Raw genomic sequence first — 24443 nt, forward strand, 5'->3', positions numbered from 1 at the left:
TGAGGATTGATGACAGTAATATGATGAAATAAAAACTGTAAAGTTGTAAACCGTTAGATGAGAAGATCGACAACAGGGATAAACAGCTAGCCTGGCTCTGTCCAAAGGTAACAAAATCCTACTAATTAACACGCTGTAACTCAACTGTTCCAACCTCTTTGCTTTGAACTGTGATTGCATTATCGTTCAAACTGAGCATTTATCTCCAGGGCTGACAAATAAAGCAAATTTGGAAGTGCCAAAAACTGCAGCTTGAAGCTGGCTCCAAAATCAGAGTCAGTCCCCTAGACCAGGGGTAGGCAACCTGTGGCTCTGAAGCAGGTCCCCGGGAAGTGCCCCAGGCTTTGAAGCCAACTTTGTGATGGCCAAACAGTGGCATTACAATTGCCAGATCCATCACATAATGCCATGTGGCTAAAAAGTACTTTTTCCCATTGACTTACATGGCAGAGGAGACGCCTGTAAATCAATGGATATGTTTTTTTGAGCGTCACAGCCCACATGAAATGACTCATTTCAGTATCAGAATTTGATCCACTCATTTCAGTAACATTTAAAATGTCTAGAAAAGTAGAAAAGCTGCATGTTTTAATCATTTTATCCGCATCCAAGTTAGTGTAATGCTAAACTGGAAGTAGCCTCCTCGACTGGCGGTAGCCTCTAATGTGTCTGCTCTATGGGCCCATTAATATGGAAGCAATATCAATTATCCGGGTCTTAATGACTTAAAGTTTATTTTTTCAAAATTTTCAATACAAAAACGAGAAACTTAGAAAAATAATGATAACATAAAATAGGTAAGGATTGACTGATTAAAAGGTGAAATAAAAGCAAATTGACGGTACCAAATATAAACAGTAAACTAATGTAAATCAAAATAACTATTAAATAAGTAAATTTTTCCAACCATACCACTATTAAATGTCCACTCATAGTCCTTAAAACACGAATGTTAAATTAGTGTCAATGTAAAAGTGTTCATATAAATCTGCTGCGCCTTCGTGCTATTCCGAAGTCATCGAATACCGGCACTTGTACAGTGGCTGCCAGTGTCAGACACCAACGAAAAAAAGCCTTCTTTTTACATGGGGGGAACCAGGGCAGGACAACACCGTAAGTTAAGGGGGCAAAAGTCTGAGTAGGGTGGGTGGGTCCGACCACCAGGAACTTTCACCTGGGAGGCCAGTGTCCATTTCGCCTATGATTGTCAAGCCAAACCCTGTTATTTCTTTTTAAAGCCAACCACATGTTTTTGTTGTCTAAACCTGACCATGTGCGTGCGTTGTACCATTGTAGTGCGTTTATTTGAAAGACACTGTATGCAAACTGTACATTCCTGTGAAAACATAAATGTATTTTGAAAACACACAGTGTGTCCCAGAACTTACGTCAACAACCAACGCACCCAGGGTACATTGCACTTCACATGTCGATATGGAGAGTCCGTAACCAAGCGTCGATATGTGGCAAGATTGGCGTGACAATGTGTTGTTCATAACTATCCCAACTAGAGCTGCAACTACATCCATACTCCGGAGTTGCATACAGCTCTTTAGCCCCTCTCCAGTGACTCTCTGTTGCTCTTGACAAAAAAAATTATATAGAAATGAATGACTGTTAATTGTCATTCGTAACTATTGTAAGCCTAAGGGCTCATTTATGCTCCCTTTACGTACGAAAATGTATACGTCCGTTTCAAACGATGTTACCGTCACTGCTCATATACTTCCATGCGCCCTTTACGTTGGCATGGATGTTAACCAATATATCCACCAGGAGGCAGCCCAGAGTCAAAAGTTTATGACAACAACAAACTCAAAAACAAACATGGCGACTGTGGAGGAGATATTGATAATGTACCTCTTGCATAAAAGACAAAAACAGGGGCAGCGTTGTAGGAGGCGGTGGTTGGTGAGGCCGTTGAATACATCGCAACTGGAGGACGGAGAATTCTTTTCTCTAGTACTGCTGATGAGAGAAATTGAATTGTTATTTCTTCTTCATGTCTCACTAGAGCTACATATCGGGTAGTGACAGCAACAATGCCCCCACGATTCCCGATGGTACTGCTCCGTATAATATGGATAAAAATATGGACGAAATGATGGACAGAAGGCTCTGTCCGTATCCGGATCCGTATTTAACGTTGAGCGTAAATGAGCCCTAAAGTGATTCTGTCATTGTCCAATTGTAAAAATGTGTCCCAATAGTAAAGGTTGCCAACCCCTACCAGAGACCACTATGTTGAAATGCCCAACATAGCAAAAATAATTGTGTACAGCCTGGTATATAAAACAGTTTTGACACTATAGCTAATTTTACCATTCAAAACAACTGAACAGAAGCTAAGTTGTTATATAACTCACCCGTTTAAATGTTATTAAGGCTTAAAGTTACATATAATTAAGGGCGCCACCAAAATCTATGAGTCAGATCAACACCGTTGTCCAAATATGGTTACTTCTGGTTCCAAAAACCCAGGATGGAGATGGTCAAAACCTCAGACCACAAACCAATGGGTGATGTCATGGTGGCTACTACCATTATTTTTATATAGGCTATGTACAAATGTATCAGCAAGCAGACCAGTTATGATTACTTTGCACAAGGTCTTGACCTGGGTGTGATGGTCCACAGTTCAGTCTTAAAGTTCAGTGTGTCTCTACTTCCTGCTCTGGTTCAACAAAAAGTAATAAAAACCCACTTATTCATTCTGTGATAATATCCGCAGGCCAAAACACATTGCTAACTGAATAATTTGGACATGAATCTTTGCGGCAACTATAACAGATTGGCAAGCATCCCAAGTGCCACCTGGAACATCTGGCGCGTACATCAACAAATCAACAGAGCCTTGAGACTGCAGCTCAGTGCTCGCTGTTGTCTGGAGACTCGCTGGTGCTCATTTCTGGCATTTTACTGTACTCACAAGCCAATGTGACTGCATTCCTTCTTTCTCTCTCTCTCTCTCTCTCTCTCTCTCTCTCTCTCCCACAAGCTTATAGTAGCCTGACGTTGAGCCAGAGTGGATAGGGAGCTACAGAGGCAAGGACGTGATGCAGAGTACATTCAACACCGCCTCCACTCCTCCTTACTCTCCATCAGAAATTCAGTTTTCTGTCAGATTGGGAGAATTGCAGCTGATGTAAGACCACAGGATCACGCTTAAATTCGCACTCTGCGTGACATTTGATTAAACACTGCAGGCTGACGGTCGAGAATATTGTGCATAGACAATTTTTAATTTTACACAAACTTCTCAGCATCAGTAACATATTTATAAATCATAAAGTAAAAGTCTGAAAGTGAAGTCGACACACATATATGAAAATACAGTGACCTATTTCATTATTCATTGATTATCATGGCATTTATGTTGTTGAAAGGTCACCGAGCCAGCAAACTAGATTATCTAGGTCGCTGTGAGCTAATACGACTGGTCTGAACTTGAAAGGTCTGCAGAGTTTAGCAGCAGACCTTGAGGCTTCGCAGTATTATCTCTCTGCTCACGTATGTCGTGCCTTTCCTTGAGCGTCAGTCTAGGGTTGGCTGGATCAATACCTGAAGTGTCAATACTATCAATACAAGTGTTGTTTTGAGCATCGATAGGAGTGATACAAAAATGGATCTGTCTTTCCTCTTGGTTGTAACCATTTTTATTTCATTAAAGAAAGGGGAACTGCCTGAGAACAAAACTTTCTGTTGTGATTGTCAGATGTTTGATCACAAGCTTCTGGCTGTAGCTTCATATTTAGCGAACAGACATGAGAGTGGTATCGATCCTCTTCTCATCTAACTCTCCCAAGAAAGTGCATAAATGTATTTCTCACTGTTTCTGTAATGTCTGGCAGATCATTTGGAGGATGTGGAAGTGTACGAGGAAGTAGCACGTCAATAATGCATTTACATTGTAAATCACAAGACATTCTTCTTTCCTATATGATAGCACATAAACCTTTTAAAGACCCAGTGAAATGACAAATACATTTTTCAAGTTTTAGTTTTCTGTCCCTGTGTTATGTGATATTTTATCATTGGTTATATGCCAAATATAAGTTGAGTATTTTTACATTAAAATCCCTGTCTTCTTCCCTCCAATGTATGATGAGTCGTCCTGCACTCAGGGGTGTTTACAAAAGCTCATCCAGTCAAATGAGACTTTGCATAACTCGCTCGCCACATTGGTCATTCAAAACCATACTTTAGTAGGTAACAGAGCAATATGAAGAGAGATAGGAAGAGATGTGTGTTGTAATGTCACTGGGCAAAACAGTGTGGCCGAGGTCGAAAGCGTTGTTGATACTTCTGCATGGAAGCGATGCCGTACCTACAACATAAGCTCTGCCCAGACACCTACACCACACTGTAGCCTGACTACATGCTGTTCAATCATTTCCTTAAGACAAGATACAATAATTTATAGACAATAGAGCCTCCACAGAAAAGCATTTTAAGTGTTGTGTGTGATTTATCCTGGCTTCATATGAGTAGAGGAAAGTCTGTTAGCCTCTGGGCTAATTTATGCAGTGTAAAATGCATATACTTGTTAGTATAATGTTAGTATGTTGTATAAGTAGAGGAAACATGTCTAATATGAGACTACTGTTTTGTCTGTGAACCTTGTGAGTTACAATGGAGCTGGATTTTTTTGTTTAATATTGGTGCTATTAAGCCATATTGTCTGTGTGTTTTAGGTGGGTTGGTTGAATCAATCAAAATTTTCTGTACTTCACAGAAATTTAGCCACCAACTATTATTTTGGGGGTGTAATTACAGAGTGATACAGACACACCATTGATTGATTTAAATCTGTTTTGTAAGTGTGCACTGCTAAAGTAATCAGTTTCACTGGGAAATACATCACAGGACAGAAGCTAAAGGCGCTCTAACTTCTGTTTCACTGGGTCTCTAATAATAATGAAAATTAATTTATAGGGTATTGTTTTGGTGGTTTTAGCTCTGACATTATTTGTTATTAAATTGAAACCACCATCTTTGGTAACATCTAGTTCAGCCTAAAGCTACTTCATCTTGCATTACTGTAAGCCAGTGGTTCTTAAACTTCTTACACCACAAACCACCTCATTCAATATTTGGCTCTCTTAGTAGCACCACTACGACTGACATTTAAATACAGTAGCATAAGCCTGCTCTACTCAGCTATAGACAGTTGGAGGCGGGTTTATTCCTAAACAAAAGATTATCTGTTATAATAGTTCCTGTTTTGGGCCACGATTGTTTTTACCCATGGTTACTAGGGGTGGGAATCACGAGAAGCTCCATGATTCGATATTATCACGATACTTAAGTCACAATACAATATTATTGCGATGTTAAATGTGTTGCGATATGCTGAGTATTGCGATGAAATATATATTGCAATATATTGTGATTTATTGCCTTTTTTCGGCTGTAAATGATGTCCCCGAAATGTATGCAGTGGACTGAGAAAGCATTTAATTTTAATATTCAAATAGCCTAAGTTTAATTTGTATTTGTGATAATAATAATTTATATAATTTAAAAAAATCCATACTTGGTTGTGTGTGATGATACGATATTGCCACACAAAAATATTGCAATACAATGCTGTATCGATAATCTCTTCATAGAGTTGATGTGGATAACATGCTAGCAAACAGTTGCCTATTTACACATGCAACAGACAGGCAGCAACATTAGCATTTATTCTGAGTTCATGTGAAGTTTACACATAAATGTTTACTCTGCTTTTAGCTCTGTTGTGGTCTCCACCAACTCCTAGGGCTGCTCGATTATGGAAAAAATCATAATCACGATTATTTTGGTCAAAATTGAAATCACGATTATGCAAACAATTATGCGGCGCACGTGATGACTTATTTACACGATGGCATGTCATTTCTCCACATGGTCACGTGTTTACAATTCTCCTCTGCTCTCTGTATCGCGCACGGCGGAGTTTGGCCCTGATGCACACACACACACACACACACACACACACACAGACCAACCTCTCTCGCTCTCCCTCTGCCATTTTCCGCACGCTGTTTTTGAAATCCTCCACAATCACCTGCCCCTCGCATTATACGAGTTCAACTACTTGACTGGATCGTGGAGTGAATAGAGGAGAGGAGGGGAGGGGGCGGTATTGCACGTGCGCGCCTTCCAGGTGCATTTGATTTGCAACACAAGACAACGAAAGTGAACTGACAAGAAGTGCATAATTGTTTTATGTAGATTATTTTGTTTTCATAATCGTTGAAAGCCCAAATCATAATCTAGACAAAAATTCGATTAATCGAGCCCTACCAGCTCCTGAGAAAATATCCGTCTCTTTAGCTGCTAAATGCTCCTCTGTGTTCATCAGCCAGTTGCTGACTTTGTCTGTAAAGAGAGCAGTGAGAATAAAAGAGTTGCAGATGTAAAAATCCAAACAGCTGAAAGATGCTACATAGTTCTCAGGGGACTTGCATCATTTGTTTTCATTGGGTTTTTTTTCCTTTTTTAACATAAAAACATGAATTTGTGCAGCTTTAATCAATCCAGACTCCGCCCTTTGAGGTTTAACTCAACCAATGAGATCATCTCCTCTCCTGAGAAATGTTTGCAAACTGAAAGCTAACATGTTTTCTCCTGCTGCCTCTTGGTTTCTCCAGCTCTCCCTCCCTCCCGCCCCTCTCTGTTTCCATCTCTCTCCCTCTCTGCGCTCATATCTCCAGCTGTCGCCTGGTAGAATGTAAATGAGCCTCTCAGCACCGAGCCTATGATGTGTCAGCCCTCTCCTTAGTCTCTGGTCTCATTAGAAGCCTAGTGTAGCTGACATTTACCCAGCCGCTGTGTTGACTAGCTCTTCATGCGGGCCACACAGGTCAAAACAATACATGGTGAACCTTCAACAGTCCAAATTTCTTTGGAAGGGAAGGTCGCAGGAGGCTGAGAAATGACTGAATGTTGGCTAAAACCAAAACAAAAAACCACTAAAATACCAAAATAAGTCTTTAAAATGTAAAAAAAAACTGTACACTTTCCTTTCTGAATGACATGCCTGGTCTAATTTGAAGTGAAAAAACATTTTAAAGCTCTGCCACTGGTGGTGTTTTTATGTCCTTGCTGTGTCGTGTGTACTGTAAGCATCTGTAAGTTGTCAGCATGACAAATTCCTGGCAGCTGGACTAATTAAAATTCTGAATTAGCAGCAAATGCTCCACATTTTTCTTCTTCTTTTTTTTTTATCTGCGCGAATAAAAAGCTGAAATCGTCAAGGTCGTCTTGCACAATAACCTGTGTAATTTTACTCCCTGTCGGCCCATTGATAATGTCAGTACACCGCACACTATCATCTCGAGGAGAGAATCCAAATTTTGCTTTGATTTCAGGGGAACAACAGCTGCCTCCCGAGCCCCACAGTGAGCTGGAGGAACGGCTCTGTGAGTTTGAAATTAATAGGATGGCCACAGCTATTTCCTGACTCTTCGTCCTCTTGGGAACCTGCAGCTCTGTTTTTCTGCGGTCCTCTCATCCTGTTACTAATGCCTGAGTCTGTGTAACCCTTATCTCCATGCTCACTACATGGCCTGATAGGGCTCTGTGTGTAAGCAATTAAAACAGCTTATTTGCCAGATAAGTGGGGGAGAGTGGTCAGATTGAAAGCCACAGGCTGCCAGTATCAGGTCTTTAGGTTACAGCCCCCGGGTTAAATAGCCCGGGGGCGCAGAGTGAGCCAAACGAGGCGTACAGCTCAGTGTGAGTGTGTGTGGAGGGGCTGAAACTCTGCCAGAGGGAAACACACACAGGGCACTCTGTATGTTTTCCACATAACCAATACACACCAGAATTAATATTTAACCACCATCATAAGAAAGACGGGTATAAATAGAAAAGATACCTTTCGGTGTTCACATGTAGGTGGATATAAGTGTAATATATTCACATTATATCTCCATGTCTAATGAACGAAACTAATTCTCTGTGAAGTTCTTCATGTCTGTACATCAAAGCCTGTTTCCATCTCTGATTTCTAACAGGCAGGCAGGTGCAATACCATCTCAACACACTGCATTCAGTGATGAAATACATAGGAAGAACTTGCTTTAATGTTACAATAAAACTAATCACTGCTCCTATAGCTGGTAGCTGCATGGTATTCCCTTCATCCCCATTTGCTTCTTTGTGTCACTACTTGCTTTATACATCCTATCTTGAAGTGTGATGTTTAACCTGCACTTCTGGTGTTGCTTTTGTTTTGTGGTCCTTTAAAATTCACTCAGTGGATGGTGCTCAGTAACTGTGGTTTATTAAGCATCCTAAGTTACTACTCGCTATAGAGTCGACCTTTGTTTATTGTCTGAGAATATATCCTCCTGAGACCCTGTGTCCTCATATGAGGACATTACATTTTGGATTTACTTGACCTTATTATTCATTCTACTTAACTTAGGCCTGTTGTCCTCGTTCGTGGACACTTTTTTGTGCCATCTAGTGGCAGTAAGAGCACAATACACCAATCAATGTAAAAATAAAATGGCAGCCATCTTTGCCTAATCAGTCTGCAGCCGACCCCAACACAAACGAGGACAAGGTCCAAAAGACTGATCACACTTTATGGTTGAAACTTGTTAAACTATGGTTAATAATGTTTATAGTTTGGTATGACAACAAATTTAACCAATTATAGCAACAGTAACAAGCTAAGACACTGTTAATTAGAAAGTACTCATTTGAAGACATAAGGAATTTATCTCAGCTTGTTGTAGGACATTGGGACTTTATTATCATTGGCAATGTTTAGTTTTTTATACTTACCTAGAAGAAATTAAAAATGCAAACCAAACAAAAGCTTGGGTCGTTAAAATGAGTGAGGGAGTATTTCGGAAGCAGTCACTGTCTTCTGGTCAATGGAAAGTCTGTCTAATGAATTTGTCCAACTATCAAAAAAGGCTGTGTACTGGCAAGAATCTGGCAACTTGATATGTATCACAATTAGGGCTGCAACGACTGACTAATCGACTATTAAAATAATCTGTGACTATTTTAGTAGTCGACTAATAGGTTTGAGTCATTTTTCATAGAAAAGTACTATAAAAATACCCCAAAATACTCTTATTGCACCTTCTCCAGTTCAAATATTGGCTGCTTTACACACTCTCCCGTGACGGTGCACTAAAACCCTTTGGCATGAGTACGAAACAAGACATTAGATGACATAATTTTGGGGTTTGGGAGAGACAGACAGATATTTTTCAACATTGTAACCCATTTTTCAATGAAGTGATTAGTCGACTAATCGAAGAAATAATCGACAGATTAGTCGACAATGAAAATGATCGTTAGTTGCAGCCCAAATCACAATACAGAGAGACCTTTCATCCGTCTCATTGTCATAGACGCGATATCTCAAGAACACCTTGAGAAAATTTTACTGTGAACTCACAAAACATGTTTTTGTTTACAACTAATCAAATCAAATAATGAATTGATGACCTTTTATATCCAGAAGATCAAAGGTCATCTTCACTTGAGTGCAATAGTCCACCTTACATTCTCCTATCTCTCTCTTAAACACACAAGACGGAGGGACTGAGCGCCACTCCTGAGCCACGCATCACTATGAGCGACATTAAATTACAAAAAAAATGTGTCTGCTTTGATCACACAAAAAAGTAACAAGTATCAAGCCCATTTAAATTTCAGACATTTGTAATTGTGTGATTTATTTGAAAAAGTAATAAGTTACATGTCTAGTTACCGCTAAAAGTAGTGGAATTACAGTAACGTATTACTTCCATCACTACTGTCCACTGAATATGTCCCCCGCCCATTTCCAGCATTGCTCCTGGGTTGCGACCCAGGTCGTATCTGAGTTGTGATGACCTGGGATTAACCCATGTTGGCTGGTTTGATTTGACTTGGCTTGAACACAGGTCAGATAACCCCAATCTGTCTCATTGGTCATTGGCGTGACATACGGTTTAAGTTGACTCTACTCAAGTTTCTTCCATGTTTTGTGTCACAGTAACCACTAAGTCTTTTCCATTCTATTCTTCTCTGTTCTGTCAGTTTACTTCCTGTCTCATTTGATGGTAATGTAGCAGACAGATCACATCCCCCTCATGACAAACACATACAGCAGCAGACAATAGCCTCAATAATCTGAACGATAACAATGAACAAAAGAAAGAAAAAAAAAATAAAGTAGAACAAAATAAGCGAGTATCATTAAGAGACCTTCGGTGAAACACGGGGAATGATGTACTAAATGTAAGTTAACTGGGTCACAGTGAACTACGCTTTGAAAGAAATCCACCACATCAGATAGTTTTATTTTTCTATTAAGGCTTCAGATCTACAGGCAATATCAAACAGCTGAGTTTTTCTTGGGCTCAGTCAGTTATCTATTGGACCACCATAACGGCTTCAGATGAGGTTTCTGGGAGATTTGCTCACAAAGCATGACATGACAACATGTGTAGATTGGAAAAGGGGAGAAAAAAGGCAGCAGTAACAGAGTCTGCTCTCTGAAGGCGGCGTGGCAGAGTAACGGAGAAGACTTCGACCTTGGCCGTGACCTGAACAAACTGTAATGAGTTCTGAACTTCTGCCTCAGCTCAGTATTGTTGTGGTTTTCAGAGTGCTGAGAGCTGGTAAACAGGATATTGAGTCCCAGATGGGTTTGGCTCACATCATGAAAGTACTGTAGGCCCAAAGCTCTGCACAAACCATCAGCCATCGAAATGAAATGGAGGGAAGGGGATGGCTGGGAGAGACGAGGAGAGATGAAATGACTTGGGGAAGAAAGATGTTCCTGCCGTCCAAAATGTGCGTCGGTGTGTTTGTTTGGAGGCCTTCGGAGGCTGGGCTTATCCTGCGTGACCGGCACATGTTTATGAGCCGCTGGGCCACACACAGAGCAACACTAAGACGCTGCTGAAGAGATAAAACGTCCACGCGGGGGGAAGAAGCCTGGACACAGACCAGCGGATCTCCGTTTTCTCTCACTGTCTTTTTCAGTTACTCTCCCTCTTCTTCATCCTTTCCTTCTCCCTCTGCATGAAATAGGATCACAGCGAGCCGGAGTAGGACTGCTGGATGAGGGGGAGGACAGCGTGATCACTAACTACAAAGACCAGGGCTGTCCCAGCAGAGGAGGATTCTGGGACGACACGAGACGACAAGACACGCCGTCGCAGCATGCACAGAAAGCAGAAGTCCGTTTTTAAAAAGCCTTAATTTCTGGAGGCAGGAGAGCTCTGTACTTTACAGTAACTTCCTGACGTCCTCACAGCTGCATAACAAGATTTTCATCGAGAGCGATTTCAAGTCATTTCATCTCTTTAGTGGTCACCTTACGCCCGTGAGCCAAATCTGACCCATGATAGGGTACTTGATGGCCTGTCAACCATTTTCTAATTCACAATGAAAATAAACTGATTCACAAAAGGATTTTTTACTGTGAATACTGTAAATCCTTGAAACGCCCCTGTGTTCACCTGACCTGTGGGGGCTGCTGAGACTTAGTGAGGACAGCAAATGTCAAAAGGTTGAAAACATGCAATTTAGCTATTATATATTTATAAATGTCCGGCCCCTGGCCTCCTGTTATTCTGCAGAAGTGGCCCCGTGCAAAGTTGAGTGTTCTCGCTTTAAGGGGTTAAAGGAATATTTAATATTTTCTAGCTTTTGCTCTCTTCTGGGAGTCGTCATTCTTATCAGTTACCATAATGTTTTATTACCCAATTTCATTGCTGTGATCTGGAGGCACGGGGCATCAACAGCCACATCTTTACAACTCATTCATATAGGCCAAGCAGGCAGCCCAGTATCCCCAGGAGTTACATATATGTTGGACCATTCTACAATACAGTGCGTGTGCAGTGCCAACACTCAGTGTGCCCTTGATGTTGTAAGGTGAAGAGTACAGGTTCTATCTTACACCTGGCGTTAAGCGGTGCAAGGCGAAGCGCGACTTTCATTGCTAGTTTGAGACTGACGCAGTTGTCATTTTCACCGCCAGCCTGCACACCGTGTAATAATTTGCACCCATCTGTGCATGCATGGGCGTGTAGGTCTTCAAATGAGGTGTAGTCAGGCACATTGTTGGTATGTTGCTATTTTGGGCAGCAGAAAGTGACCAAGAAAAAACTGGTCGAAAGTCAGAATGCCACACTAGTTTCCTGCCTTTAAAGGGTGCATTATACAGATAGTAAGATGTCCCTATAGGCGGGATCACAATGCGTGTACGCTCTGTCACACACATGTATGAGTAGCAGGTGGGTGAAATAATACAGTAAAATAATACAGCATTTGCTGCAGTGACATTATAATGCTCTTACTACATTACTCTCAGCAGAACACCGCCTGCTTCTCCAATTTGCTGAATCCACCATGTAAACAGCAGTGTACCAGGTGCAGACACACCTGGCTTTTAAAGGGAATGGGAGATGACACTCTGATTGGTTGAATTAATGTTACACTTTGCCCCTTGCAGCTAACTTTGCGCCCTGATTATGTACTGTATAATTAGCAAAGAGAGTCCAGCTCGCCCTAAATGCACATATTCAGACCACACACTGTAGATCAGTGGTTCCCAACTGGTCCAGCCACAGGGTCCAGATTTCTCCTCAGTCATTAGTTCAAGGTCCACACAGTTTAACACATCCAGGGTCATACTTGTGTTTGGCCATGTCGTCAAGCCAGTTTGCTGTCTCTGTCAAGTAGCTGTCACTTAGTCACTCACTCTACAGCAGGAAACGGCACTTTAAAATAAAAGCTTGTGCCGGAAATTGACTGTACTTCAAAATAAAGCATGTTTTTTTTACAAACTTGACACATTCAGGAGTCACTTGCGGTCCATTTAGTGACCCACCAGTTGGGAACCACTGCTGTAGAGTATTAAAATAAGGCCAGAGGCATGTGGGTGGTGGGTGTGTAGCTTTCATGTCGGAGATCGTAGTTCATGTTCATAGATTCCTATGACGTTTGTATTTTTACATCAATGGTAATATTTGACTTTAAATACTAAAATGAATGCCTCAGTCTGCTCACAACTACATTATAATGCTCTGCAAAATCTAATAGATATTTCCAACAAATAATTTGAGTATAACATTTAACAGTCCTCTTCTTTATTTGGAATTAAGTGTTTTAGTTAATATGACTATGGTGTGAAATTGTTGTCATGTGGATGAGTAAAATGATGGTCAATATGGCATCATGGTGGAGATTTAAGACACTGAACATTTAATCCCAACAGTCCTGTCACCTCTCCACTGTCTAATTAAATGTTATCATGTTGTCAATGTGAAGAAAATAAAAGCTAAACATTCCCTTAAATACATAGATATAAATAAAGCTATAAAATTATACGGAAGGTCAACATTATAAAAACATTTATTAAGGTTCCAAAAAAAGGGGTAATTTTCCTTTATGCTCCTTATTTAATGACTACTTTTACCCTTACTCCAAAAAAGACAATATTCCTGTTAAGTTGTGTACATGGCAAACGAAAATGAATATTCTACTAGTGCTGTATGTGCTGTATGCAAACAGACATTGCTGTTTACATGACCCATATCAAATCCAGAATGTTGTCATGTTTGGAACAATAGTGGAAAAATTAGTGTACATGTAACATAGTTATTGACAGCTATGGACATGTTTTCTAAGGGTCTGTGCAACTATTTGTAAAAAGAGAGAAAATCCCATTATGAACTGCTTTGATTTTCAAATATGCTGCTATTCTCTTATCAATGCTGGCTGCTTAAGATGGATCTCGATCATCATATTCTGCTAATGGGCCCATTTTCCAGTCCATAAATTATTAACTACATAAACAAAACATCATTTTTAAAATTAGTAAAAACAAGAAAGAAGCCAGATCTGTGTCTGTGTATTCAGCCACACTTTGCTGCAAATATTTCCCCCCAGAAAAGATCATTGCAATGTGATTATTTTTTAGTTTTGGATGGACCTGAACTCTCCCAGCAGGTGAGGGGATTAAAACAAAGAAGCTGCTGGTCACAGTTTTAGCATCCAGAGTTTACAGCAGATCAAAAGTGGTGGTTAAAGTCAGGTTTATCACACAAACGTCCACAGCAGCCAGAGTAAAATACAGTGAAATGACCAGTCAGAATAAAGCCGAAAGCATGTGTTGGGCAGGCAAGTGAGACAAAAATCTAATCAGAGGAAGAGGAGGCCAAGTCGGGAGAAGAAGACAGAGGTCAGAGTGAAAAATGTATCGGAACCTTTTGTTATTATTCCATCTTTCCTGCAGAGCTGCTGTTTATTCAGCGGCTGGTGAATTTGTTTTACTCCAAATGAAACAGAGGGAGAGCAGAGTGAGCTGCAGATCAAATAGAATGTGAAAGAGAGTGGCGGGGAGAGGGGAAAAAAAACAGCCCTCGCTTCCTACTTACATCAAACGCCCGCACAGTGGGTGCCAATCAGCCGATGATATATTACACAAATTCCAATAGTTTGAGGAGAAGCACAGAGTCGGCTATCAAGGTGCTGCAGCCGAGCACCCGACCTCCTCTCTGAGCTTCCGTATGGACCAAGAAGAAACCTCTGAGCAGTGTAACTAACGTGTCATCGAACATGTCCACTCTCACCTTCAGCACTGTTTTCTTAGAACAATGAGGGAAAAACCTGCAAGTGGTGATGTCAGAGCGTGTGTATGTGAAAGAAGCGGGGTTAATTACGAGTGACATCATCAGAACCATGAATGAAGTGGGCTGCTTCATATGATATGAGATAAAATAATGCTAAAAGTGTTTGCGATTGTGAGACAGTAAAACGTCAGTGGCGTGGGATGTAAATAAAGCTCTGCAATCTTTAACCAGAAAATGCAGAAACATTGAAAACACTATCCAAAAGTTCACCGTCGGCCAAGACTTACATTAAGTGTAGATATGACTGGGCTATTTATATATTATATTTTCCGCTGTTTAGTTCAGTGATGACAAAACTACTCCGAATGTGTCACCTAAAACACTTTAAAGTGATGTCAGACTGTTTCTGCTGCTGAAGTAAGGAATGGAAATGTAGTTTAGTTACTGAACGATGAAGTCTGTCTGACTGAAGTGACGCATCTTTCTATATAATGACTTGGTCAATCCATGTGAAATTTGGCACAGTGGTAGAGGGTCATGGGAGGATGCAAATGAAGCAATATTACATCAATTGGCCAAAGGGGGGCGCTATAGCAACCGACTGAAATCACAAACTTTGAATGGGCATATCTCATGCCCCGTATGTCATAGAGACATGAAACATAGAGATGCCTCTCCTCATGAGGAACAAATTTGCCTCAAGAACCCATAACTTCCAGTTATATAGATTTTCTGCCATTTTGAATTTTTTGAAAAACACTTAAAATCGATCTCTTCCTAGGAAGTTTGAGCGATCTGCATGAAACTCGGTGAACATAATCTAGGGACCAATATCTAAAGTTCCCTCTTGGCAAAAGTTGGAAAACTTACTAAAACTGAGCTTCTATAAGGCAATGAATATTGCGGAGGGCGTGGCTCATCACATAAAGGTGTTTAACATCTCAAGGGTTTCACCGATCACCACGCAACTTTGTAGGCATATGACCACACATAATCTGAGGGGACCCCTCCATTATTGACCCCATCAAACAAAATGGGGGCACTAGAGAGCTAATCTCTTATCTAGGCCTAACCGCCATATCGATTTTTACTAAACTTGGTAGATATGTAGAACAGGACGCCTCAAGGTGACTGGAGAAATTTAACTCTAATTGGCAACTGGGTGGCGCTATAACAACAGAAAAATGCTTAAAAATGGCTAAAATGCGACTGATCGCTGTGGCTCTCCCTGTGGCCGAATGTTTTGAGGGTTTTTTTTCTAATTTTTGGTATGACTAAGTCATGGTATGGTATGCTGTACATAATCACGGAAACTGTCAGTGTGTCATTCTGTCTGTTCCACATTTTCAAACTCTGTCTGAATACATTGCTCTTCTTAATGGGTTCAGTTTACTATTTAATCTGCAATTTCCTATGACCTGTATCCCAAACACACACCATGTGAAACTGTACATGGGCAACTGTGCACTCAAAGTGTATGGACTAGTTTATAATAACGGGGGCCAATTAACAGTGTGTGGATTATTTTTGTAATAAAACATAATCTTTTTTCCCCTGGTTCTCACACCACAGGTGTCTTGTGTTATTTTTAGCTGCAGAGTGTTAAATAGCAGAGCTGTCACTGTGGACTAAAATAAACTTTGCATGATTTCAAATAGCGCTAAAATTGTGTGTTTAGTGTTGTATATGATCTCTGTGTTTGTTAGCTCTGTTTAAAACCAGTGGAAATAGAGCCCTGGAACAATGAAATGATTCTGCTGACCTATAACAATATGTAGACTTTATCTTCAGTGATCTGATTGGTCAGAGGTCGGGGTGTTGACAGGTTGCGATCTGATATCCTAAAGAACTGTTCAGCATAAGTTACCATGGTAACCACAGCGTACCAAGTGCTGAAAACCCAGAGTTACCTTGCGAGCTCCAAATCCTGCTTCATAGCACAGGCAGCTAGTTTAAACTGTAGGAAACTGTACAACAGTTAGCCCAATCATAGTCTTTGGCTAAATGCAAGTGAATCATGTGAAGTATCCTGTTGGGTCCAGCGGTGCACTCATCGTGAACTACTGTATTTCATTTGTGTTCCCCTGGACTGCAGAGTTAGGAGAGTACTTGTTGTTGTTGTTGTTGTTGTTGATATTAAGGAGAAGGGGAGGGACATTCTTCTTTTCTGATCTACTGTCTTGCACTGTATGATACTTTTTAATGGTGTTGTTTTCTGTCTGATGTACTCGATCTGTTGGCTTCTCATAAAGTTGGAGATATCAGAGATGTTCTTCCTCCTCTGCACTTATATGTATCATTTACTCCCACTCTTTTTGTCATCTGAAAGAACGAGTGCATCACCGTGGTCTCACTGTTCAGTTCCCCCAGGTGCATTTCAATTGGCTGTTCACTCAGTCAGTCAGTGGTCGCTTTGACTGACAGAATTCCCCCAGCATGCACCTCTGAATTCACAGCCTCTCACCTCCAAGATATCCTGATCGGTCACTTTAGATCTATGACGTGGGAAATTAGCAGAGCTCATCTTTTTAATGTACAGGGGTTCAAATCAGACCCATATTAAGACTAAATGCCTCAAATGTGATAGTATCAGTTTGTATAGAATGTAGTTTTGTGTTTTCAGATTACAGAATACCAGTGATATAAATACTTGTGTGTTGATAGAATTGACGAGCAAGTATTTATCATTTCAAGATATTTTTTGATGTATTTGTGCCCATCTGTGTCTGTAATTCACCTGCATGTCTTTGAACTGTAGGAGGAAACTGTTGCACCTAGAGGAAAGTGATGCAGGCACAGGAAGAACGCGAAAACATCACACAGAAAGAAGAAGAAGCCGGACAGCAGAACCCTCTTGCTGTGAGGTGACGGTGCTAACCACTGCACCACCAGCTCTGTCCACAGGTAACAAAATCCATCCACCAGCGCCTCTAACGTTCACTAACAGGCCTATTTTACAGCAAACATTTGGAATTATCATAACAGGAAAAGCACAGGTGTAACTAGTAACGTTCAAGATGGCTGTGTTGTGTTGAAGTGCGTCAGTAATTCTCAGTGTGACAGTCAGCCAGCATGCACAGTGAAGCAGCTAAATGGAATCCAGCTGTCTTTAATGTCATCATTTTCCTACCATGTTACGACGACAAAATAATTAGTGTACATGGTTATTTTGTATTAAAGGAGCTTTTTAATGGTTAAAATGTTTTTAAAAAAGTGTGAGATTATTTATGAATTCAGCAAACCTTTTGTGTGTTCCACCACTTTGAGGCACTGCAATAACAACGTTGGCAAGTGACACTAGCCCCTTTCACACCTTATCTTCAAGGCAGGAATTCCATGCTACTATGCTGCCTCGCTATTTTGTATGAAAGGTACAATTGCGGAACAAAGGGACAGATTTCTCTCGCCTCTGAGCTGGGAACGGATGTACTAAATGTGCCGAAACAAGGTCATCGTGATGTTTTGATGACGTGTTATGCATGTGACCCACCATGAGATATTAAAAATGTAGCTGCTAGCAGTTAGCGGCTAACTCAAAGTAGGAGAAAAGCGGCAAAAATTGTCCGCAAATCAGAGAACAAGATAAACTCTTACATGTTACACTGCTGACACTTTACATGTCACACACTAAAGGACGAGGCTGTTGTGATAAATGTCAGAACTGTCACGTCGCTTTTGATTCTGCGATGCCAGGATGCAATCTGAAATCCCACACTGGAGCCAGATGATGAGAAATTTCACAATAACACCACAGTTATTTGATTAATTATATTTATTCTGTGGGATGACCGCAGCCCTTAGTAACGTTAACATTAGCTACATTAGCCAAACAGTGTTTTGGCTAATGTAGCTAATGTAATGTAGTAGTGTTAAACAGAAGTTTAACACTACTGTTGCACAAGCTGAGAACTGAACTTAGGACAGCTGGCATTCAAACATGTGTGTATTTTAGGGAGATGCCACCACAGTACTAGTTTACTTCTGGTGCTTCCTCAGAGTCATCTATAGACACGTATCACCCTGACATGATGCTGTTACATAAATGCTTGTTTTAACACAACTGTCTGGCATCGTTTGTGTGTGTTTTTATTGACATCCTAGTGTCCCTTCATTTGCTTCTGTTACAGTGTTTGTCTCTGCTGTTCCTGCTGTACCTGTCATAGATTTATTTGTAAATGTAGCTGCACAATTTATTATATTCTTGATAAATTTAAAACAAAAAAGTTTGATGAAGCCCCCACAAAGACAGACTAATTCAAAGACTCCACTGCTGGTGTGTTTCATGTCACAGCTGTTCAGAGGCAGCGCTACCTCGGCCTGGTTGGCGAGGAGCAGCAGACCGTGAAGCCTCGGTGTCATCACTTTGGATCAATGGTGAGGCGGTGCGAGGACGAGGTCACGTGACCCTCCGGAAAAAAAAGGTGACATTGGCTGATCCGCCGGCGCTGGCCAGACAGTCGGCACCAGGTCGCCCAGCTGGTGGGGGAACCGGTCTGACCCGAGGCGGGCAGCCCAGAGCTTTAAACCTGAGCTCCCAGCTAACTGGGGACTGCCTGGGCTGCCAACTCTCAGGAAGTAGCTGCTGGCTGCGAGAAAGTTGCTGTAGAGTGCCAGATGACGTCATGTGTGATCTGCTGCATCCCTCTGCTCTGTGCTGAGAGACAGCAGCAGCATCCACATCCCAGTCCCAACTCATTCAGGTAGAAACACTCTTTTACAAGTACTCAAAAGCTGACTGAAATATGAGCAGCAAGATGTACTTTAAGTATTAAAAGTAGATAGATAGATAGATAGATAGATAGATAGATAGATAGATAGATAGATAGATACGATTTTTCAAGTCAAGCAATCTGGGTTGTTTTTTATGTTTTTTTCCAGTTGGTTTTAAGTGGTGTACATCTGGAGACATTTCAGTCCCCAGATTTAGCTGCAGAGTGAGCGCTCCTCATGTCCACCCTGCTCCCCGGTACAGGCAGCTGCAGACACAGACCCAAGGTGAATCTGAGTGAGACGAGGCAGCTGCCCAGAGGAAGAAAAGCTTTGCCAGGTTAGACTCCAAGATAACGTTATCCTCTGCCTTCTTTTTAGAAGTGGTGAATTTACAGCTCACAGCAACCTTATACGATAACATTTCCAACCTGTTTTTAGCATAGTTAGCACGCTTTGGCTCAGAAGCCTAACTTGACTTGTTTACTATATTATGTGAACGTCACTGTGACCCCGAACGTCCCGCTAAACCCTGTTCAAACTTTCAAACTCTTCATGGAAAAAAAGAAGGGATGAATAGTCAAATATTTATATTGAACAGTCAAATCTGATTCCACTGACATAATTCTGAGTCGGGTACAGCCCTAAAATTTACTTTTTGACTGAATCTTGCTTTAATATTGGATGATTTGACCTCTTAGGGTGTTTTATTGGAAAAAAAAAAAAAAAACATGAGAAGTTTAAAAGGTGAAATGTCTCATTGGTGGAATGGCTAACAACTCATAGACATCTGAAACATGACCCAGTCAGACACTGCTTTTTTGCCAGTATACTACTGTATTTTAGAAGTCCATCAAATATTCTTTAAAGGTGCTGTATGTATTCCTACGGAAAGATAGTTGATTGTTGAGTCTCATTCCTAGGTTGTCAAATATAGACCCTGTGGGTTGGTAGTTGGCCTGAACAACCTGACTTGCAGCATCAGACACTGATGAAAAAGCAGTCTTTTAACATCAGCATGATATGCAGCCAGTCGCTGTTGCAGTTTACAACAGCAACTGGCCGACGGCCAAGACTGATCGACGGCGGGAAATGTAGTGGGACACGAACAAAAGTTAAGTTGACGAAAGTCCAAGTAGGGTGGGTTGGAGGTGTGGTATATGGGTCGACAAAAACCGACTTTCACCTGGGAGGCCGGTGTTCACCTCCCCTAAGATAATAAAGCCAAACCCTGTTCTTTATTCCTTAACCTAACCACGTGTTAGTTGTTGAAGGCAAAAAAAAAAAAAAACGTCAATTTGCTGTGTTTTGCCGGCTTTTATTTTGAAAGAGACTGTATGTAAACAGTAAATTTCCTGTGAAAACGAAAGAAGACAATGCATGTAACAGGCTGAACTTGACACGGCGTCCCAGAACGTCAACAACCAACGCACCCAGGGTACCTTTCTGGATGTGGAAAGTCCATGACCAAACGTCGATATGTGACAAGGTCGGCGTGAGAATGTGTTGCCACAAACCACCAAACCAAAGCATCTGTCTTTGACGACCTTGGAGTGAGACTCAACAATCAGCTATCTTTCTCTAGAGTTACATACAGCACCTTTAATGTAAAATCTTAATTTGAAAAGTAGCTTGTAATTATATTATAGCCAGATAATCTACTTAACTACTAGTCTACTTAGTTACCACTGAGACACAAAAGTACTTGAATTACTTTAAGGACTGAAAATATACTTTTTTTAAACAAGTAATATTGTGACGAGTTTGCTGAGAGGCTGAATTAGAAATACAAACGGCAGCAATGGGAGTTTCACCAACATTTGTTTAATTCAGAGTTTTTAAAGGCAGAATTGTTGCGACTGGTGATTTTAATTGGACGAACTGTGGAGCCACAGTGTTCCTGTCTGTGTGATGTGAAACTAAAGGTCAGGGTAAGAAAGGAAGGGAAGCTATTGTTATGAAGACAAGTGTTATGTTCCAACAGCTGCACAAAGTTTATTCTCAACCATTCGTTTGCTTTTAATTAACCCTGTGAAAATGTGCTGTTCTTTGAGCAGCTCCACCTCTGAGAAATTCCTGAAGTATACTACAATCTGCACTCCCCTCCGCTGCTCCTCTGTATGCTTCTCTGGTGAGTGTTTTATTTCTGTCTGCAGTCTATTCCTGCTGCCTTTCATCCACTGTATCATCCCTCTCTTGTAAACTGACATCATGTCCAATTCCTTTTGTTCCTAATTAAAAGCATCGGGGTCTGCGGCTGCAGGTGGAAGAGGAAGTGTCCGGACCAGCCCGCCTCCACCTCCCGCCGCTGTGTCACTGTATTTCATCATGCAGAAGACTCACTCGTTTTGCTTGAGGTGAGCTGACGTTAGTCTCAGTGCAGGAGGTCAAATCGATACAGCGCTATTAAAATGGGTTAACTTCCTGACAGCTGTTTGGTGATGCCTGCAAATAACACCAAACCATGAGACGTATTGCCACATGCAGTATCAGACAGTGGAGTTTAAATGAAGGCTATAAGCAAAACATATCTTACAGTATAAAGACTAAATCCTTCTGAAGACGTGTTCATCGTATACAGCCTCCAGTGTGGACTTTGTTAATCTCTATCAACTCCATAAAACAGTCTCATCTCTGTCAGCCCAGCCTGGTTGTATATAAACTGAGGACTGTGTGGTAGCAAACACTGATTTGGTGAAATAAAGCCAACTGCACGGATCGTAAAGCTCCATTAAAAGGACTGTCAACTGGTAAACTGCACTTATAAAGCCAAACACTGAATTTAACTAAAATACTAATACAAGTTTTATGAGGTTACGTTTCAAAGAGCACTCATGGAAAAATTTCAAATCCAGACAAATCCTGTAATAATATCAAAAAAATAAATTAAAAATACATATAATTATAGAGGTTATAATAAAATTCGCCCGCAAATCAAGGCTTTAAAATAAGATTAAATAAATTAATAAATTAAATATAATGAATATAATTATATGTAGGATATAATTATATTCTCTCCAAATTAAGTTTTCTAAAATAAATTCAAAAAATAACAAATAAATAAGATATAATAAATATAAAAATATATAGGATACAATAAAATGGTCTTCAAGTTTTCTAAAATAAATAAAAAAATTTAAAATAAATAAATAAATAAAATATAATAAATATAACAATATATAGGCTGTAATAAAGTTCTCTCCATATCAAGTTTTCTAAAATATAATAAATAAAATATTTAAATATAATAAATACAATTTAAAATATTAATAAATAAATATATTAATTAAATATAATAAATACAACAATAGATAGGCTAAAATAAAAGTCTCTCTAAATCAAGTCTCTAAAATAAATAAATAAAAAATATAAGAACTATAACGATGTAAAGGCTATAATGAAATTCTCCCCAAATCAGTTTTTCTAAAATGAATGAATGAATTAAATAAATAAATAAATAAATAAATAAATAAATAAAAAGGCTACAATATAATTCTCTCCAAGTTAAGTTTCTCGAATAAAAATAAATAAAATATAATAAATATAATAATATAAAGGCTATAATAAAATTCTCCCCAGATTAAGTTTTCTTACATAAAATTTTTTAAAAAAAAGCATAGTGGAAAGCATCACTGCACTATGAGCATGTACAGGTATGACTGTCAGAAAATAGTTGCAATGCATCTGATGTCAGAAAGTGAAATTAAATTGTTCTGCTGTGTTAAGAAATATGTTTGAGGAATCAGTCACAGATCAGTGACTGACTAAAAAACTGAAAAATGCAAAATATGAATTTCTGTTTCACCCCAGAGGATGAGAGGATGAGGAGATGAGGAGATGAAGAGTGACTGACGGGCCTCATACTTGTTTTGCGGTAACACTTTCAGTCCTGATTGGATATGGATGCGGTGCTGGTGATCTACAAAGCAAAGACTTGCAGAGCCTGAGTGGGTCTGTGCGCGTACTGAGCGCCGGGGAAACTCCTAGCAGCCCCCGAAAGAGGGCACAAAATGACCGTCGGGGTCGCGTGCACGGCTCTTACCTGTAATTGTCCCACTCCCTTCCCGCACCTTAACGCCCTCTCAAACCATCGGTGGGGCTGCTGCTACAATCCAGTGGCGTGTCTGTGATGTGGAGACATTTGGATTGGCGAGGAGAAGAAGAGAAAAAAACGGGAGTGGTGCTTCGTTTTTGTCCGGATGAAATCAAACAGCCTTGTCACAATCACACACGAGTATTCGTCTTGTGGCGCGGCACCATGGGCATCTCATCCACCGCACAGCCGAGATCCTCCCGCATCCAAAGCTCCCCTCTTTTTATTCCGTGATAGTCCAGAAACAACCCGCAGCCTGTTTGGACTCAATCAGCTTTTAATTGCGTCCTGTTGGTGCGCCTTTGGTGGCTGATGGTCACCCAGAGGATCAGACCACACACTGGAGATGAATGTATTAATTTCTCAAAGTGGGATCGATCCTGATCAATCACTTGAGTCTGCAGTCTCTGCTCCGCCGCGTCTCTCCCCAGTCTGACAGCTCAGCTCTGTGCGCACTAACTTTTATGGAGACTCCGGAGCGCACGGCGCACCGCCGCTGTACCTCCGCTGGTAACGCGTTACAGTAGTCTGATTACTCACGGGGATTTGTGTCATATTTAGATGTGACCTGTTAATCTGGACGTCGTGACTGATCCTGAGCTTCTGATATCACCGACAAATGAATCTCAGTGTGATCAGTCATTTAATCACGCATGTCGTGATGGTCTCAAACTGACCAGCTACACCATCAGTAGCTCTTTTGTAGAACATGTGTAGAACAATAATTCACAAAATATAATCATTTAGATGACATCAAAATACTAAAGTTACTAATTTAGGAAGTGAAACACAAAAGAACTATATTTCAGAGTCTCCCTGCTGGGGCGCAATTCATGAATCACGACACGGGAATGGCAGTCAATAAGTAATACATAACTCCACAGTGATTATTTCCCTCTGAAACATCACCACCAAAAGCAATCAGTTCACAAAAAACACAAATATGACAGGATTTTTTAATCTCCCCAAAAGTCCCAGCAACATAATGAAGTGCAGCCACATTTGATCCTGTAAATGACCCTTTAATGAGAGGCGTGTTTGATGAACTGTTGAAC

The 24443-nt window shown here is 40.5% G+C and overlaps 1 protein-coding gene across 1 annotated transcript in view; it reads right to left on the bottom strand.

Moving 5' to 3' along the window:
• Positions 1-23824, bottom strand: part of LOC125882582 (chemokine-like protein TAFA-2) — a 116118-nt gene extending 92294 nt beyond the window's left edge. Inside the window, exon 1 of the mRNA XM_049566370.1 lies at positions 23338-23824. The gene's annotated coding sequence lies outside the window, so the exon portion shown is untranslated. The remainder of the gene's footprint in view (positions 1-23337) is intronic.
• Positions 23825-24443: the final 619 nt, after the last annotated feature.

This window comes from Epinephelus fuscoguttatus, linkage group LG22 (assembly GCF_011397635.1).
Source record: "Epinephelus fuscoguttatus linkage group LG22, E.fuscoguttatus.final_Chr_v1".
NCBI classification, from domain to species: domain Eukaryota; kingdom Metazoa; phylum Chordata; class Actinopteri; order Perciformes; family Serranidae; genus Epinephelus; species Epinephelus fuscoguttatus.